Source organism: Triturus cristatus, chromosome 5_2, assembly GCF_964204655.1.
Source record: "Triturus cristatus chromosome 5_2, aTriCri1.1, whole genome shotgun sequence".
Lineage (NCBI taxonomy): Eukaryota > Metazoa > Chordata > Amphibia > Caudata > Salamandridae > Triturus > Triturus cristatus.
The window spans coordinates 952,943,716-952,959,049 of record NC_140588.1 but is presented as its reverse complement, the minus strand read 5'-3'; positions in this window follow the sequence as shown (position 1 = coordinate 952,959,049).

The following is a 15,334-nucleotide window of genomic DNA, read 5'->3' as shown; positions in this document are numbered from 1 at the left end:
AGTAGTTGCTCTATTGTAATGCTTTTACGAATGAATTCCGTGCTCTCTCTGAGGAGGTCGCAGTGGAGGTGACAGAGGGTCAGCTTTTCACGTCTGGTCTCTCTGGTAGTTGATAATCAACTGAGTGCAAAATGGTGTCTTCCTGGTATTTATAAGTTTTACTCTGTGTCACTATTAATTTTTTTTAAAACTGCGTTCGTTGTGTTTTTTTAAATGCTTTGTTTTACTGTGGAAAATGATAATTTAAAAATGCTTTTACAAAAGTATTGTTTTCATTCATTTGCTCCGTTTTGGCATCCATTTTGGAACATGTCTTTTGGTATTGTTTACATAGAAACAGTGGTAGGACAAGTTTTACAAGTGAGATGGTTAAAATGGCGCCTATGTGTATGTGTCTTATGTTTTACTTTGTTTACTTATTTTCCGATCAAATCATGATAAAAATGTGTTTGTACTGTTATTTTAATTTTCGTTATTTTTGTAAAACTTTGAAATTCAATTCAATTCAAATGTGTGAAAACAGAATTTTATGGGGGATTTTGAGTATTAATTTTAATACTCGAGTATTAATTTTAATACTCGAGTATTAATTGGGTAATGCGTTTAGTAGATTTACGTTCAGTTTTTCTCCACATTTTAATACACTTCCCCACCCTAAAACCCCTAATTTCCCTGCATCCCGTGCCAGATTTTATTGTACTTTTAATTTAAAAAAAAAAAAAATCGCGTTGTAATGGTATGCGTTGTAATTGATTTCGTTGTAACAGCACTTTTCAGTATTTTAATAGGTTTTGCGTTGTAAGAGTATTCGTTGTAAAGTAATGCGTTGTAGTAGTACTTGCGTTGTAAAAAATGCGTTGTAAAGGTATGCGTTGTAATAGTATGCGTTGTAACGTCATACATCCGCAACAGGCTGGCCTGCATCTGATGTGGGGGGAGGAGTAGCCCCCTGGATGTGAAGAGGGCTGTGTTGCTGCCACCAAAGGATAGCTCCACCTCCTGTGGAGCGTCTGGGGCTCAGACCCTGACTATCAAAGGAAGAGGGTGTGCTCTGGCAGGAAGACACCCAGGTCTGGTTTTGACTGGGCTCAGAGCCCCCTGAACACAAAGACTTCAAAGGCATTTAGGGGTAAAAATGTGAGAGCTGAAACCCCTGAACTCAAAAATGAAATTCAGACTGAAAAAGGATTGAAACTACTTAGTGATCAAGAGGAACCTCTGCCAAGGAAGAACAGCTGAAGAGACTGAAGAGAAGGACTGCCCTTGCTGTGTGTTCTGGGGCTGGCCTGCAGTTTGCTGATTTGACTAAGGAGAGGATAAGGGACTTTGCTGTGTGCTGTGTCCCCCTGCTTGAGAGGACTTTGCTGTGTCCTGAAGTAGCGTGTCTCCAAGGACCTGAGGAGAGCTGGTCCCCTGTTGTGGAAACTCAGGAACATCAAAGTTGCCAATCGTGTCTCAGCGACGCTTGATGCATGGTGCTTTTGCACGCCTGAGACTGCAGTGTGGTCTGTGGTCTGTGGTACTATTTATGAGGTGCCCAGTGACCGCATTGCCCTCGCAGCATGAAACATCGTCCACGCTGCTGCATTGCTGTTTGCGGCCCGAGCTCTCATCGTAACTTAAGCTGTGAGTAAGGATCACTGCCACCAGCCCGAGCCACAATGTGAGACTGCCGTGTGGTCTGTGGTACTGTTTACGAGGTGCCCCGTAACCGCATTGCCCCCGCAGCGTGAAACATCATCCACGCTGCTGCATTGCTGTTTGTAGCCCGAGCCGTCATCGTAACTGAGGCTATGAGTAAGAATTGCCGCTGCTGGCCTGAGCCGCACCGTAAGACTGCCGTGTGGTCTGTGGTACTGTTTACGAAGGTGCTCCATGACCGCATTGCCCCCGCAGCGGGATACATCATCCACGCTGCTGCATTGCTGTTTGTGGCCCGAGCCGTCATCGTAACTGAGGCTGTGAGTAAGGATCGGCACCGCCAGCCTGAGGAGAAACGTGTTAAAGGATTACTTGAAGCTACGGAAGCTGCAAGGTGAAAAGGGTCGTGATCTTTGTTCGCCAAGAGGAATCAGCCCAAGATTGTCAACGAAGGAGAAGGCAGCGCTGTAACCCGTCCGGCTACAGCGTCGCCAAGCACCGGAGCTGCAACATCATTGGGCCGCCCAGCAGGATGTACGACGAGCGGGGAGAGAGAGCGAGGCAGCGCACCCCCCAGGTAAGGCTTGGACTCCAGTCGGGAGCCGCAGGCGTGTGTGGCCTGGGGAAGCGCGCATGAGGAGTACAGGAGTGCTCTGATCTCTCTCCCGCTGCACCGTGTTGGACACGCTGAGTCCCCGAGCAGCCCATATCTGCCCAGCAGTACCGGGGCTGCCCCTTTAAGCTTACGACCATTGTCTCTGCTGTTGCGGCCTAGTGGTGCCCGAGTTGACCGCGCAGATTGGCTTATATCATTGTTCCTTGCATTACAAACTGACTGATTCTTGCATTACGAACCACATTATTCTTGCATTACGAACTGCTTGATTCTTGCATTAAGAACCGCATTATTCTTGCATTACGAACTGCCTGATTCTTGCATTACGAACTGCCTTATTCTTACATTACGAACCGCATCATTCGTGCATTACGACCTGCATTATTCCCGCGTTACTAACTGCATTAGTATGTGCATTAAGGACTGTCTTATTACTACATTACGAACTGCATAGCGCTGCATTAGGACTGCATTAGATCATCGTGAACTGCTCATTAATACAGAAAGAACCTACAAGTGATTGCTGGCCTTATAACCGGCAAAGTGAAATATTACGAATACGCATATGTTGGATTTCTATTGTTTGGTCTCATTGTATTCCTTTTGATAAAGATACCGCTATTTTTATAAAACCGGTGTGGTGTCCATTTATGGTGTTATCACTGTGTTACTGGGAGTGAGGTTGCAAAAACTTTACACATTGCCTTGGAGATAAGCCTGGCTGCTCGTGCCAAGCTACCAGGGGGTGAGCAGGGGTTATCTGAGAGTGTGTCACTCCTTTCCCTGACTAGAAGCAAGGGTCCCTATTTGGAGTAAGGTACCTACCTCAGCCAAGTAGAGACACCCAGTTCTAACAGTGGGGATTTGATACCCATGACTGAATTCTCATCAAGGTGTTGGATATGAGTGGGATGTCATCTGGGGATACAAACTTCAAGTAGAAGTTCCCCAAAAAAAAAAAAAAACTTCAAGTAGAAATGAGTATCCTTGGTGTACCGGTGAAAGAAGTTCCAGCTTTCCTAAGAGTCACACAGAAAGGCTCAAGATAGAAATGAATAGGGTCGGACAGAGGGAGAGCCTTGGGAGACCCCTTGTTGCAGACTAACTGCCTTTGAGACAAAGCTTCCAATTTTTCAAACTTAAGAGCGGTTCTTACACCCTCTTTGTTCTTCTATCTCTCCTTCGTTCTGGCCTCATTTCTTCCTCTCTGCTGCCCATTTTTGTCCACTGTTGTTTTCCTTTCATCCATCAGCAGTCAATAAAAAGGGCAATATTGTGTTTGACCTTAACACCAGTCCATCTGTCCATCTATCCTGCCATGCTCTCATTCTCTTCTCTACTCACTGTTTCTCATTGTTTTGATGGAGCAGGTAAAACAAACATTCTGTATAACTTCTCTATTTTGAATGAAAATGTTAATTACGTAATCAATTTATATATTAATTTGTATTAACTGTGTGCTGTGATCTATTAAACAACAAAGTGCATTTTTGGATAAACACAAATTACACGCGGGACTAATAGCTATCTGCATGGCAGAATAACTTAATGACTAACTGTGGTACGCCTATTAACAATAGGAGGTGTGATAATAGAAAAATTGCATGATTTATGTTGCTTTGGTGACATTTGCGTTCCTGTTGGGACCGAATGGTGAGTATTATTGCTTTAAATGTCGCTATAAGCAAGGAAAATACTAATATATAACAGGATTAGTGTGGGTTTAAACATTAGAATTTTAATTTCCATATATTAATCATGTTTTATGTTTGTTTTGCTTAAGTTGGCATTCGGGCCTACCAGGCCATGAAATTCAAAATGGAGTTCGGAAGTGGCCACTGTCTTGTGAGCGAGATGTCTACTGCGCAGACTCGGATGGCTCCGAAGATCTCCAGGCATCTTCAATTCAGTGCACAGTGTTCCTGGTCAAGGATAGGAACATGGAGGACTGCCAGATTTCAGTCAGTGTAAATTACCCGAAGAAAAAATAGTCACCAATAATGAAGAATCAACATTGTTGCATGAATGACATAAACTGAGGATACGACCAAGCGATTTCTCTGAGAACCCAAGACTCTGAGAAAATGGGACCATATTACAATTTTTGCAGGATTGGCCAATCACAGTTCTTCTCAGTTCAATAAATGTTTCATGTTACCCAGAATTTTATTATAAAAAGGGTAGTAGAATAGGGAAGGGTTAGCTAAGTGCGTCCCGAAGGAAGAATGCGTTCCAGAGGGGTGTCCCGAATTTGCGTGATCGATTTGCTTGCACGATTGCTTGGTCCTTTGGATATCTTTGGGACTGTGCCGTGCTGAGCAAAGGAACTTTTCGGACATTTTGAATCGTGGCCTGCATTCGATTGGGACGATTTATCAAAAGAGATTTGAATTATGCAGAGCTGACAGAATTAGAGAAACGACCCCCGATAGCAAGAATAGGTAAATATAAATGTCATGCTAAATTGTGTTGATAAATTAATTTGGAACTTTGTTGACCGAAATGCTAAATTATGCAACTAAAAGCAATTAATTAGATAAACTAAACATTGATCAACAGAGAATGAGTTTGTGGTTCTTTAAATAGGGCATTGCATAAGAATTCCGAAACTTTAATGCGTTTTAGCTGGTTCTAAATCACCATCAACCAGTCCAACTAATTGGTCCATCGACCAAGTGATGGAGTGCCTTGATATTAAGGTTAGGATTCTATGGGTATTGATGTATATATGTAAAATATTGTAACATATTTCCTTCCCTATAGGTAATAAGGTACCCCCCCCACATGTCCAGCGGATTCATCATCCTCCTGTGTGCAGGTTCAGAGTGAGATGTATGAGTGTTGGTGTTATGGGCCCCACCAATGAATTTGTGTGTGAATGAGTAAGTGCGGTGACGGATCTGTGACGCAGGGAGGATGTGTAAAATTTGCCCCCTTTTTCCGCTGGATCAGTTTTTCTGGTAGCAGATTGATGGTTTTATTGCATTGGTTTGGTGATTATTGCTTCTTGATTTTGATTTCTGATTATTGATTATTGATTGCGGAAAAGTGTGGCTCGAGGGTTAGAGCAGCAGACCCTGATGCAGAGGTCTGGCCCGGACCAGGGTTCAATTCCCGCCTCGGCGGGTCTTGGGCTCAATTTCCCCGGACCCGATAATTCTCGCCTCGGTGCCTATTCTAATCATGGGTCACACTCGGCAACTCTGGGCAATAGCTTGCTTAATCTCCACAACGGCCCCAACAGCGCTAGGATGCCTGGCTTCACCTTGGGGGTGCCCAGGAGTGGGCACTTCACAGGGAAAGGCCAGGAAGGGTTCCACAGCGGTATGTGCACAGCGCCTGAGAGACCCTTTCGGGGGTGTGCGGAGCGCTATATAAATGCACTACATTTACATTTACATTGCGGATGTTTGGTTTATTATTGATTTATGTACTAACATTCTATGTTGAGGCATGTCACGTTTTCTGTTGTTTCTGAAGACTTCTGGGATGTAGGAAGCTGGATGCCCTGTAGGTACACGGGGAAAAACGTGTGGCAAGTGAAGTCGCACTGTGTATTGTCTTGTTGCCCTGTAGGTACACGGGGAAAACGTGTGACAAATGGAGTCGCACGACGCATTGTCTGGGTTTGAATTGGTAACATCGTCGTGTGTTATCGGTATGGATTTTCTGTGTGAAAGTGGTGTATGGATAGCGAAGGCCACCTGTGAAATTTCGGTCTTAAGAACAGGAGTCAATTGTGAGCTCTGATTACGCTTATCACTGGCAAGGTAACAGGTCTCCCCTAAGCTTGTAAGAAGGGTAAAGTAGAGGGAAGTGCTACTTTATCAACAAAACTGAATAATTCTGTGGTAGGGCAGAGGTAAGCGCTGTTCTCGCGAAATACAGAATTCTTGTACGAATGGACTACATTCTCCGTATGAATGTGCGTAAGTGAAATAGCATTCGGTTTAATCCTGAAATTCTGGGCTTAATTCTCAGGAGCAGTATAGTCTCCACATGTGTTTTATCTCCAGAAAACGGTTAGCCATTGCTTGTTAGAAGGGTAAGGTAGAGGGAAGTGCTTCTTTATCTGCAAATGGAATACTTCTGTGGTAGAGCAGAGGGAAGCGCTGTTCTCGAGAAATACGGAATTCTTGGGTAAAAGGTCAAAACTATTGCTTTGGTTTAGCGAAGTGAACAATGGTGGTGTTTTATGTTGTTACTAACAGAATTTGAGTGAAAGAGAACGTGAAGAAAAAATTGCCGATAAATTTTGTAAAGGAGGGGTCAGCAGAAACAGGAGTAGCGAGAAAGCTGACGTTAGAAAGACCGCGATGAGATTGGCCAGCCATTAAGAGACGTAAACGCTCCGGATTGGTGCGTTAGTGTGAGTCGCGCTGGGATTGGAGAATTACAAAGTGACATAGACACTCCTGATTGGTGCGTTAGTGTGAGTCGCGCTACGATTGGATAAGACAACAGAATAATCGTTGAGGAAATCTAGCGATACAGAATAAGGAAAATGATGTATTACGATCCACCAGAGAAAGAGAAAAAGTCATGGTTTGGGTGGATCAAGAATTTATTTAAAAAGGATAAGCCGATTGTGACTAGAGAGGGACAGATACTTCCCCCACCGAAATCGCCCGCATCCTTTATGGTGGCGAAATATGGGTACCATATGTGTATTTGGTTAGATAATTGGGTAAAGTAAACCAAAGAAATTGGAGTATTAGCATTCCCAGAAAATGGCTCCTTTAGTTTAGCAGTATTAAGGAATTTAAGAGAAAGAATGATGAGACTAGAACCAAGACCTAGACCTACTCTGTTTGAAGCATTAACAGAATGAGAAGATGAGATGTATGAGAGGGAGCGACAGTGGAGTGGCGGAAGGTATAAAGGAAGGTATAAATACATGTTTGGTAGACCGTGGGGACAGGAGACTTATGGTGACAGAATGAGGTGATGGCGGAGTGCAAATATGGCTGATGGGATGTTCCCTATTAGAAATTCTAAAGAGACTAGTAGTAGAAAGTGTACAGAGAAGAGAAACAATACAGGATCAGAAGACTACAAGTATGGTATGAATGAGTCGGAGGATGATGTACTCAAGGACATTTTTTATAAAAATCCTCCCTCATACCAACCAAATTCTACATTGTTGACAACAAGTGCGCTAGTAAAAGAGCCACCACAAAATATACAATTTGAGCCAACACCACCTGAGGTAGGAAAAACAATCCCTTTAGAGAATCAGAAAATACAGAGCCCGGTAAAATAACAAATGAAAACTCAGCTGAATTAGAGAGAACTAGCCTGGAGTTAACTGAAAAAATTAGGGAATTGACCAAAAATATGGAAGCTGTAACCGTTCCTGTAACAATAGGACCAATGATGCCTGTCTTTGATAAGCAAAAGGATAGGGAGCATTGTCTAACGATCCCTTACAACAGTAATAAATAGGCTGAAATTGGGAAAAGGGATTCAGAAGAAAATCCATGGGGATTGGGTAAAAATTGATACGACTCACCAAGAAGTAAAAGAATCTGTACATGCCTATTATGAGAGATTGCTGTAGGCTTTTAAACAATACAGTGGTGATGAAAATTTGAGTGAGAAAGATTTAAGTCATTTTGTATATCGATTTGTGTACGGGTTGCGCACTGAAAAAACAGCATACTGTGGATTGGCAAAATAAAAAGATAGACGAAGTATTGAGGCATGCAAAATATTTTAGTGATGAGATTGAAGCCAAGCAACGTAAGTTAAAAGAAAAGTTCATGTGGGGTCAGGTTAAAGTGGCAGAAAGACAGGAAGCCCAACTGATTGAACAGGCAAATGGCATGAGCCATATGAAACAAAAACCCAATATTGGGAAGGGAAAAGGACAGATTAGTATAGAAGAAGCCAAGAAGAAATAGCCATGTCATAACTGCAGAAAGATAGGGCATTGGAAATCCGAGTGTAATTTACCCCCAAGTGCTAATGGGGATAATGAGGTGAGTTGTCAACCGCAGCGACAGCAGCAGGTTATTGCCCAACAGTGTCAGGTGCCAAAACCACCTTTTCCACAGAGCGTAAACCCTCAGAAATACAGTAATGAGACAGGGTTCTACACCAAAGAACAGGTAACTAAGCTGCCGCGCGCTAGTGCTGTTTTGCAGTATTGGCTGCAACGTGATGAGAGTGAGTCAGAAGACAGTTGTTGACGGTGCCGAAGAGAGGAAGAAGAGTGCGTACTTGGTGCAACTCTGGAAGTAGACCAGACAGGCCCTTTTGTGGATGGAAAGATAAATGACGACAACAATACTTTCCTAGTAGATACTGGTGCTACTTGTTCAACTGTTAGATCAGCTGACGTTAAAAATCTTCCTCTCTCGGATGACACAATCCAAGTAGTTGGAGTCTCAAACAGACATATAAAAACGTATCTTACTGAACAAGTTAAGGTTAAAATAGGGAAATTTTCCGACATGCACAGCTTTGTCGTGTGCGACACCAGCCCTGTAAATTTGTTAGGGAGGGATTTGTTGTGTAAGATGAACTGCACAATCTTCTGTACTCCTGATGGCATAGCTTTTGAAACTCCTGATGAGGATGTACTGTACAAAATGACCATGGCCAATATGGATCCTGAGATTACTAAGGCATTTGCTATTTTTGACCCAGAAGAATTGCCTCAGGAATTAAAGAAAACAGTGAAAACGGATGTATGGGATTTCACGGGAGAAGATGTGGGATTAATGAGAAATGTAGACCCTGTAAGAATTACTGTAAAAGAAGGAATAAGTTACCCAAATATTCCTCAGTTTAAATTGACCCCTGAAATAATTGCAGGAGTGGCTTCTATAATAGACAGAATGATTGAACAAGGTATTTTGAGAGAAATAATGAGTAGTCCATGCAATTCGCCAATTATGGGTCTGAAAAACGGAACTTTCAGAATAGTGCAAGATCTGAGAAAGGTGAATAAGATTGTTGTATCGTGTTGTCCCATTGTACCAAATCCTTCTGTGATACTATATCAGATTCCTCATGATGCAGAATGGTACACAGTCATTGATTAGTGTCATGCTTTCTTTTCCATCCCATTGCACCCTGACAGCAAACAGATTTTTGCGTTCTGGTTTGGTGAACGTACTTTGGCATGGTGCCGAATCCCACAGGGGTATACAGAAAGTCCATTGATATTCAATCAGGTTCTGGAAAAGTCCCTCGAAGATTTAAAAATGCCCGAAAGTTCGGTACTAGTCCTATATATCGATGACCTACTGGTGGCATCGAGAACTCGAGAAGCCTGTGTAGTGGATACTGTTGCGTTGCTGAATCACTTGGCAGATGGAGGACTTAAAGTATCCCCATCAAAATTAAAATTTTGTCAAAAAGAAGTACAATATCTAGGCCATAAAATTGAAAAAGGGCTGAGAAAAGTATCTGCAGATAGGATCAGGATACTCAAAGGAATGAGAGCACCAATGACTCAAAGAGAGGTGAGAATGTTTCTAGGAATGGTTGGGTATTGCCATCAGTTCATCAGCAATTTCTCGCTGATTGCAAAACCTCTAGTACGTTTGACAAAGAGTGATGTAAAAGACCCCATTGAATTGAATAAGGAGGAGTTGAAGGCTTTTAAACAATTGAGAGATGGTTTGTGTGAAGCCCCAGCTCTTGGAATGCCTGACTATGAAAAGGAGTTTGAGCTCTATTGCAGCGAGAGGAATGGGTGTGCACTTTCTGTACTGGTAAGAAGCATGGAAAACTGAGGCGACCAATTGCATATTTGTCGGCTATACTAGATCCTGTAGCTGTAGCATTGCCTGGTTGTTTGAAAGCTGTAGCGGCTACCTCTAAGAGCTTGGAGCAGAGTGAAGGAATTGTGATGGGATTTACTGTGAGAGTGTTTGTGCCTCATGATGTGGCGATCCTTTTAACTAGGAGTCGCACCCAGTTTATGATGCATAGTCGTCTAACTAAGTATGAGAAGGTCATTTTAGGTGCAACCAATGTGAGCCTTGTGAGGTGTCTCAATGTGCACCCATCGACATTGTTACCTGATGCTGAGAATGTGGAAGTCAGGGATGACGTAGATCATGATTGTCTGGAAGTGCTTGATTTTTGTACTAAGCCACGCCCTGATGTAAAAGATGTGCCTCTGAAAGAAAGTGACTATATGATGTTTGTAGATGGGTCATGTTTGAGAACAGACGAAGGGATTTTGAGTGCAGCGTACGCAGTATGTACTGTAGCAGCTGTACTGGAAGCATCCTGCCTGAAGGGAGTGAAATCAGCTCAGGTTGCTGAACTATTTGCATTAACAAGAGCATGCAAGTTGGGAAAGAATCTGAGAGTCACTGTGATTACCGATTGTCAGTATGGCTTTGGTGTGGTGCATGACTTTGGGCAAATTTGGTCCCAAAGAGGGTTCCTGACATCGAGTGGAACTCCTATAAGGAATGCTGAAGTGGTCGGAAAGTTGCTTGAGGCTATAGAGCTGCCAAGGCAATTGGCAGTAGTAAAATGTGCTGCACACTCAAAAAACGCCGACTATGTGTCGGCAGGGAACGAGTTTGCGAATGACATGGCGTAATATTGTGCGCACAACCAGAATTCGGTTAATAGAGACAGGGAAAAGGAAATAAATTCATGTCCCTTGCTTTTTACTGACACTGTGAATACATGGGAGGAGGTGAGGCAGTTACAAGAAGAGGCAGGAGATGAGGAAAGGAAACAGTGGATAAAATCAGGATGCGCACCCCGAGAGACAGACCACGTTTGGGTTTATCGGGATGGAAGACCAGTCATGCCTGATAGCATGGTCTCTACCATGGAACGGATGTATCATGGACAATCACATGTAGGAAGGGATGCTATGATTAGGCTTTTCAAACAGACATGGTATAATGCCAAGTTTAGACTTGTAGCTGAGAGCCTGTGTCAGAGATGTCTTATAAGTCAGCAATACAATCCTGGAAGAAAAACAGTGGTGAGCCTAGGAATGATAGGACGGGAAGGAGGGCCTTTCACCAGAATGCAGATTGACTTCATTGAAATGCCCACCTGCAATAGACTGAGGTATGTTCTAGTGGTAGTTTGCCTATTTTCAAGTTGGGTGGAAGCATACCCAACTAGAAGGAGTGATGGAATTACTGTAGCAAAACTACTATTGAGAGAATTCATTCCCAGATTTGGTTTTCCAGTCACGATTGAATCAGATAGAGGAAAGCATTTTCATCATGAAATCATGAAATTGATTTGTGAAGCATTGATGTAAAGCAGAAACTGCATTGCGCTTATCGCCCAGAGGCTTCTGGTGTGGTAGAACAAGTGAATGGCACCATTAAAAATAGATTGGGAAAAATGTGTTTGGCCCCAGGTTTGAAATGGCCTGATGTCTTGCCTCTAGTGCTCATGACAATTAGATCTATCCCTGATAGGAATACTGGATTAAGTCCCCATGAAATAGTAATGGGAAGAGGAATGAGACATGTTTTCATTCCTGTCAACAAACTACTGCCTATAACTGATGACTTGGTGTTGGATTATTGCAAGGGGTTGGCTGATTCCATTCATTCTGTGTTTCATCAGGTTGGATCGGATGCAACCACTCTTGAAAAGAAGCCAGCTCATGATTTGAGCCCAGGAGACTGGGTGAGAATAAAAGTGCATAGAAGAAGAAATTGCCTGGTCCTACGGTGGGGAAAACCACGTCAAGTAACCTTGACCACGACGACAGCTGTGAAATGTGCCAGAGTGAAGAATTGGATTCATGCTAGTCATACCTTGCAAATTCCTAATCCAGCGAATAACACTGAAGAAGAATACTTTGAAGAATCTGATACCAGTTCCGAGTCAGATTCAGAAGAAGCAAGAACAGTACCAACTGCTGGAAGGGGGGAGTTAGAATCAAGTCCAGTTATAGCACCAGAGAATCTACCATTAAGAAGGAGATTGGAGATTTCTGACACTAGCTCAGAGTCAGATACTGAACAAGTACCAGTACCTGAAAGTGTAAAAGAAAACAGTGAGGAAACTGTCAAAGAAATTCTTGATAAAGAAGCTCCACATGTAAAAACGAGAAACTTTCCACCTGAGGTCACAGAAGTAGAAGGTGAGGTACTAGATACAGAGAGTAAGGGTAAGATTGTTGTGGAAGACCCCCGAGGAGGTGTAGGGAAACAACACATCCAGGTAGAAGAAGGGACAGCTAGTCAGCAGGAAGATTGCGTGGAAGAAACACGAGGAGGGATAAAATTAGATAGAGAACAGAAAGTTGTGGAGAAAAAATCTACTGAAGGTAAGAGTTAAGGTGGAACTGAATCTGAGGACAGTGAAGAAGTACAAGAAGGTCGGGTCTTGAGGAAAAGAGCATGAAGAACGGAAAGAAGTGAAAAGAGAAGTAAGTTGAAAAGGCCAACAAAGGAGGAAATTTGGCCAAACAAGATTAAAAGATTAAGATATCGATTGACACGAGTAAATTCATCTAGAGCAGAACAAGTGAATGAGGTGTCTAGCCAAGAAAAATCAAAGGACACTGATCAGACACCCTTGGAGAAGGGAAAGCGGATTAAGAAACCCAACCAGAAGTATAAGTCATCAGAATGGATGTACGTGGCACTTCCTTAAGTACAAGAGGAAGCAGACAGCCAAGGAAGTCTAGGAGTGACTGTACCAGAAGTGGTTGAGGAAGACAAAGATTCGGAAATCCTGAGAGTTATCTTGCCCGACTTCGGAGAAGAGACGGATGTTCAGGAAATTCTGAACCAAGACTGTAAGAATGAAGAAAAGAGTGATCAAATGCCACATTGAAGGGATGAAGGTTTCACAGAGAAATTGAATTAATAAGCAAGAGACATACTTCAAAAGAACCAAGTAGGCACCTAGAGCCTTGGGTTTAGACAGAACTAGTTGTGAGAAGATGAGGCTAAGTCAAAAGACACTGATCATTTCCGAAATGGCAAACACAGAAGGTAGAAAATCTACATGTGTGTTCCTTCGAAGATGGTGCAAGGTGTGTTGTTGCTGTACAGGATTATTAATGCTTCTATGGAGTGTATTAGCTTTATTAGTTTCATTTAAAGTAACGATCGAAACGATAGAAAGTCATAGTGAGAATAAGTCTAATATAGAAAAAATTCATGACACTCATCCAACTAGAGTAATAGAACTTATTTACATAAGGATAGGTCCATAACTGATTTTTCTAACAACGTTTTCTCAAAGTTGGTATATGAATATGTATAAACTATGGATGTGAGAGATTGTTACGTCTGCATGCAGTTACCTGCATCAGTGTCTGGGGGAGTTACATATGGAATAACATGTAGTGTGTTAGCAAGTACCCGTAGTTCCTGAATTGAATAAGGTAAAACCTGGTAAAGTTTTAGGTGAATTTTTCTTAAAAACTAGAGAATTAACTTTAGAGGCAGTATTAAAAAATAGTCTCACTTGTAGTCTAAAGAGGGAAGAAAATACTTTTTTAGATATGGTAGAAGAAAGGCGAATCAAGATGCAAAGGAAGATACCTGAGGGAAAGGGAGAAAAGACGGTTTGGGACGTTGAAAGAGAAAACCACTTGAAAGGAGAAACTAGTCCGGCTATGGCTTTAGATTGGCCTCAGAGAGGGAAATTGTGTATTAGAAGAAATCAAACTGTGTATGATAACTATTTTATAGGTGCAAGTGATTGCCATGATACGTATAAAATCATGGGAGGATGGGGATTTAAAGGAGGAAATGATCCGGTATTCCCTGGATTATATTTTATCTGTGGGAACAAAGCTTATTATTGATTACCGGACCATTGGTATGGCACATGTTATCTAGGCCTGGTCTTCCCAAAGATATTTCATGTGGGAAGGGGAAAAGATGGTATGCATGAGTAAGGGAGGATCTGTAAAATTTGCCCCCTTTTTCCGCTGGATCAGTTTCTCTTGCAAACTCTATCTTTATCACTTGGATGTGCTATCCCTTGCAACGCATTACTTTCTTATTGCTATAGTATTGGTTTAAATCAGGCCTGTGATTGAAGCTAATTATGGCAGTATTTGGTGAACATTCATGGCCTGCCTTTTCCTTCCTTCCTTCTATCCTTCATTCCATCTTGTCAGAAATTGGGTTGTTAGGTAAGAGATGACTACCCACTTTTTTGCCAGGATGAACCACTAAAGCCACTAAATTAACCTGAGCTCAATCTCCTTGTAGCAATGGCACAGAAAAGACAGGTCTAACTTAGAGGCAATGTGTAAAGTGTTTATACAGTACTAGAACAGTAATGTAGTCAAAATACAACATTAAAAAAATCCCAAACCAATTTAGAAAAATAGATTCAGCTTTAATAGATTGAAACAACACCAAAATGACTAACATCAAGTATGGGGAACAGGAGATAAGAATTTTTAAAGTTTAATCAAAAAATGTGCGTAAAAAGATTTCAAGTTAAGTCTAGCGCCTAAAAGCACAAAACACCTCTTGCTGACATCTGATTGTGTGAGACTGGGTGAAAGTCACAAGTTCAGGCTGACCGTGATGGAGCGCTGGAAAGATACAGAGACCAGGTTCATCCCGCTGAAGAATTACCTTTTACAGTCCAGCATGAAAAGTTCCGTTTGAGGTGGAGGAGGCCGCAAAGAGCAGGGAGAGCATAGCAGTAGAGCGAATAGCAGGCCGGGCATCGCATAAGCTTGTTGCCGTAGCGAGAAGATTCTGTCTGGCGTCATGGATGGTCGTTGCTGGAGATTCACGTTGGTGGTTACCACAGGCTGCTGATGCTGTGGCAAGAAGGGCTGATCCCATGTTACCAGTCGTCGCTGGTGGTCATTGTAACGCGAAGATTCGGGTTCACTGATTTTCGCCTTGGCAGCCAGTGCAGGTGGCAAGATCTTGTGGCGAGCAGGCCCGTTCACTGTGGAGAAGAGTGGAAACGTCAGCATTTCTCCTTTTCAAGGAGGAGTTCAACTCACTCCACGCCAAGGGTCTATGACCTGAGGGGCACCTCTAGGGGTTCGGGGACTCCCTCTGGCAGAGGCCAGCAGGGCTCAGGCAGGTCCAGTTGCAGGTCCAAGCAGCAGAGCAGCTGGGCAGCTGGGCAGGTGAATGG